Genomic DNA, 5,321 nt, shown 5'->3' with positions numbered 1-5,321 from the left:
ATGGTTGCTGTTATGTAAAATGGCAATGGACAACCAAAACATCAATGTTAGCAAAGGGGCAAAATTAATATATTGTCAAAGTTGTATTTCAAGAGCTAAGACTGCTAATAATGGCCAAAGAATCTGTGAAGCTTCCGCAGCCATCAATAGGATAAACATGCTTAAATAATATGACAGGATATCAACTTTGTCTTAAATCAACTTTTTTACACTAACACTAAAGTGTAAATGTGTAAATTGTCCTCAGAGGGAAAAATACTTAGTTATGTTAGATTTGGAGGACAGGACTGACGGATCACGCTGTGCCACAGAATTATGTCACATGCTGTGAGAAATCTGTTCCTCACCAAGGGGCCCATAGAGACGACCATTGGAACTTTTCTTTCAGCTTCTACAATGAACACATTTCTAATACCATGTACAAGCTGTGAGGTCTGTACTACTCATCCAGCTATGTAGGCTTTCATTCTGGGACCTCTGACCCAGGTTAATGCTTTGGCTAGTCACATTATTGTTAAGTAAACAGGTGTATAGGAGAGCTACAGTAACACTATTTTTTAAATCAACTCCATCTTAAAACTAGCAAGGCACATTCCTTGCCAGTCACAACACACAGTCATAAGATGTTTTTGGCTAAGGAAGCAGCTTAGTAATGCTTGCAAGGACAAACTCCTATGACAGCAGAATGTCCTGATGTCCCAGTAATCACATAACAATGTATGCTTTTAAGATACGGTCATGCTTTGATGTGCTTATGCACTAAAATGCCAAAGAAAACTTTTTAAAAATCAACGAAGTACTAAATTTTGTCACGCTGTCAGCCTACCCCAACATAGACATAATAGCTTTTACATAGATAAGATCCCTATACAAGAAGAGTTTAAAACAAAGAAGGCACATTCCTCCATTTGCTTTCTGAGGACAGCCTACTCTGTATCTTGGTAGCTTTCAATAAACTCTCTTCTCATTGTATTCTGTGACTCTCCTTGAATTCCTTCCTGCTTAGACCCAAGAGTTCTCTCTTGGGGTCTAGATTGGGACCTCTTTTTCTGGCAACACTATTTCCTACTCCATTTTAGCCTCTGATCCTCAGAGGAATCACTTTGAGCTGATTCTTTTTATATCTACCTACTAATTTCTAAATACAGTACTATGCTTACGCAGTTAAGATTGACAATTTTAGGTACTCCTTTCTGATTTTTTTTCTATTATGGGAAGTGGAAATTTGGTGTTTTTATACCCCTCTCACCCTTCCCTGATCCTACTAATATAGTTTCTATCAATTTTTGGTGAATTTATTTTCAGTGTTAGCATTTTTATGACTATGCCAATATTGTCCAAATGGAGACAAGCAGTGTGCTATGAATATATTTTCTTCTGTATCCTATTTTTTGTTTTCTTTTATGCCTTTATGTTTGATTGGCTTATCTAGCTTTTTATATACAGGCTAACTTCATTACTAATGGATTTCATATTTGTAAATTCACCTACTCACTATAATTTATTTGTAACAAAAATCAATACTTGTAGCACTTTCCCCAGTCATTTGTACACATATGCAGAGCAGGGAAAATTTCGAGTTGTCCAAGGTACATGTGCCCAGCTGAGGTGGAACAAAGCAATGCCATGCCTTCTTGTTTTAGGTCTCATACCATAAAAAGCATCATTTTCACAATATATTTAGTGCTGTTTTAGCATCCCAAGTATAGTGCTAAAGTGCTGTCTAGTGTTCCTAAGCACAAGAAGGCTGTGATATGCCTTAGGAGAAAATACGTGTGAAAGAGAAGCTTCCTTCAGGCATTATTGTGCTGTTGTCTTATGAGTTCAATATTAACAAATCAATATAGTAAATATTATATTTTTATATATTCTATATTGTGATATATTAATATCGCTTATTAATACTAATTGATATTGCACATTAATTATTAAAGCCAAATTACGTATTGATCCATTGAAAAAAGATTGTGATTAGGACCTCACCCTCTGGTGAATCATGAACTTTTCTATGCCACAATTTCTCTTGACTATAGAATGTGCCCTGTTGGACCTTTCGCAAAGCAGTTGTGAAATTTAAATGACATTAAACTTTTAACCCTTCTGAGAATCAGTGTGCTGTGAAAATTAATACTTTATTATTTGAATAGGCACTATTCTAGAGAAAAGATAAATTTGTTTGGGCAGTAGCCTTAGGACTCATCTTATTTCAACATTTTATTTTGTAGCTGAGGCTGCTTAAGCTCAGAGAGATCAAAAGATTATCACAACCCCATACCATTGGTAAAGGACAGATTCTGGGTAAAACCCAAGTGAGTCTTTTGGATCCTTCAGCCACGGTGCTGTCACTGTTCACCAGGAAACTATTTTAAAGAATGTTAGAGTTCTAATTCATCTGACAATTAATTTTAATGTTCAGTGAAGGACATCTTATGGGTGCAGTGATTGTGGTCTGTATTCCAAATTTTAAGGCCTGATAAGAGAGATAGAAACACATCATTGTATTACTTTTTTGACTGGATCATAGTTTTTCAGTCTCTGCATACTCCATGTAATATTCAATAGATATTAGGACTTTTATAGGAATTTCTGACAGGATCTGCCTGACTCTGATACTTTTTTCACCAGAATTGCTGATAAGAGTCTATTACTCCCAGTTCACATTGAACCAATGATTATGTTTGTTGATATTAGGTAGAAATATATTTTGTCTTCACAAAAACTGATCTCAGCTCAGGAAGACTTGCTCTTAACCACTAGGCTATATTTATTCCTAAAACTTTGCATTTTTCTCACTTGCTTAAAACACTTTTAACTCCTCTTTGTGCACCCCCTCAGGTTACTGCAATTTATGCTGGACTAAGATGAGAAGATGAGAACCACTCTCTCTGGAAAGCCTAAAGTTGGGCCCCCCAAAGTTGGGCATGACTATTCCCACGGCACAACTTGAGCTTTATATTATCCAGATGAAAAAACAAAAACAAAACCCTCTAGTCCCTTAAAAGTAGCTTAAATCTCAACATTGATATTTGAGATTAATATTTTAATTAACCTTAAAACATTAATCTAGACAGACTGATCTCACTGTCCCTAAAACACTGTGTTCAACTGTAAAATTTTACAAGCAATTCTTCCTGTCTATAAAGTAGTAAAGGATTTTGGCCTCCTCTTTACCTATTAAAATACTACCTAAAGCCCTGTTTTAAAATTACTTTCTGATATATTCATCATGCTCAAAATATATCCGAAATTTATTATTTATCGCACCTCCACTGTTAACACTATGTTAACACCTTATCTCTTTTAGGGGTAACTGCAATACCTCCTAATTGGAATCCCTGCTTTGGCTCTAGCCTCTATTTTGTTAATTCTTAACAGAGCATTCAGAGTAAGCTTGTTTAAATTTGTTAGATCATGTCACTTAAAACCCTCCAGTAACTTTTTATTTCACATAGTGTAAAAGACAAAGCCTTTACAATGACTTACAAGGCCCATATTACCTTTAACTTCATTCCCTATTTTCCTCCTCCCTTACAGTGCTGCAGTACATTCCAGGTCCATTCCTAGCCTCAGACCCTTTGCACTTGCTCTACCCTCTACGTGGAATTCTTTTTTGATGGAGAGCTCCATGGCTCACTTGCTCCCTCATTTCTTTTAGTAAGATAACATCCTGGGATCTATGTTTGTGTGTGTGAGATTATGTAATGTTATCTAACCCTATTCTTTACAAGAGATCACTTGAGTGGATCTCTGTTCTTTACAAGCACCCTAATATTATGAAACTCTATTTCCATAGAATATATTCCTAGATATAGAATTATTATAGAAAAAGTAGCAGCAATTTTAAGGCTCAGGATTAGTCAAATTGTTTTTCCAAAAAGTCGTTATCAATTTACCCTCAACCTAAGTAAACATTACTCCATACTCTTGCTGAAAATGGCTACTGTCATTTTTGTTAAAGAAAAAAAAAGGATACTTCATTGCTTTAATCTGTTTATATCCTTTGTCAAACTTTTAAACTAGATGTCCACTTAATTAAAAAGAGTTCATAGGTCATAATCATGGCAAATAAATCTCCTATTTTTATCTAACATGTTTTTCACCCACAGTTTAAAATTTTTTATGTGGTCTAATTATGTGGTATTTTTTTTCCTGTTTAAAAATCCACTCTAGAGATTTTTGAATATTTTAGAGTAGTGGAACCTCCTTTAAGAAAATAAAGTCTTAAGTTATTTTTGTATATGAAGAGATAAAATGGGGCTAAATTTACAGTTCTTGTTTCTAAAGGTACTAGTCTTCATGAAACCACATGGAGGTTCATGGAACACAGCTTGAAAACTTGAATTCAATTGTTTTATTCTGATAAGATCGTGAAGTCTACTGTGTTATTAGAGTTAAATAATTATCTCAGCATGATTTACTGAATAATCCTCCTACTCACAGATCTTTATCATGTGTGAACTCTATAAATATATGTACTATATGTTAAGTACACATATATAATCCATACACTGGTATATTTCTAAGCTATTTAGTGACTTAGAATCCTTTTTATTCAAATATACAATTAAATTCTCCATTATTACAACTTCATATACCAATACCATTTATTATACGTTAGGGCAATATCATTATTCCTTCTTATAATTATCTTTGCCCTTCTCCAATGTCTATTTTCCTTAAAAAGACTAGAACATTTTTATCTCAAATTCATTGGGATTTCCATGAGATCTGAAATAAATCTATAAATTAGGAACATTCCTTTCAGGAAAAGTAAGACTTCTCTAGTCCTCTTTTATGTTTCTCCTTTTTAAAATTATTTTCATTCAGCATTTTTATTGTTCTTCTTTAAATTTCATTATTAAAAACCAAATATTTTGACATTTTTCTGAATATCACTAGTTTAGAATATTTTTACCCACCTTAGTAAGTTTAAATTAGTGCATTTTTAACCTTTAAAAACATATTGTAGGTACTCCTTTATGTTTGTCTAATAAACCTTCACCTGGTCTCTAAGCAATATGTCCTTTTCATCTGTTATAGCACGTAATTAGAAATTTTTAACCCATTGTTTCAACATTTTAAAATAAAGCATTGAACATATTTTGATACATTTGGCTTTAATCATCTTGATCCATTTCTTTTAATATTTTAGGCCAACTTCTTGGGGATTTTTTGGTAGTCATTGCTATAGAAATTTAATATTTTTTGCTTTTATCTTCTCCCATTTTGAAAGGGATATGCACTCTTTTTAGTTTTATTAGTTGCAATTTTAAGTTTGTAAAAACAAAAAAGACCTTTCTTAAATTGTTAGTCAAAAAGAA

Source organism: Aotus nancymaae, unplaced genomic scaffold, assembly GCF_030222135.1.
Source record: "Aotus nancymaae isolate 86718 unplaced genomic scaffold, 86718_ANA_hifiasm-v0.15.2.pri h1tg000059l, whole genome shotgun sequence".
Taxonomy (NCBI): Eukaryota; Metazoa; Chordata; class Mammalia; order Primates; family Aotidae; genus Aotus; species Aotus nancymaae.
Note: the sequence above shows the minus strand (reverse complement) of the source record.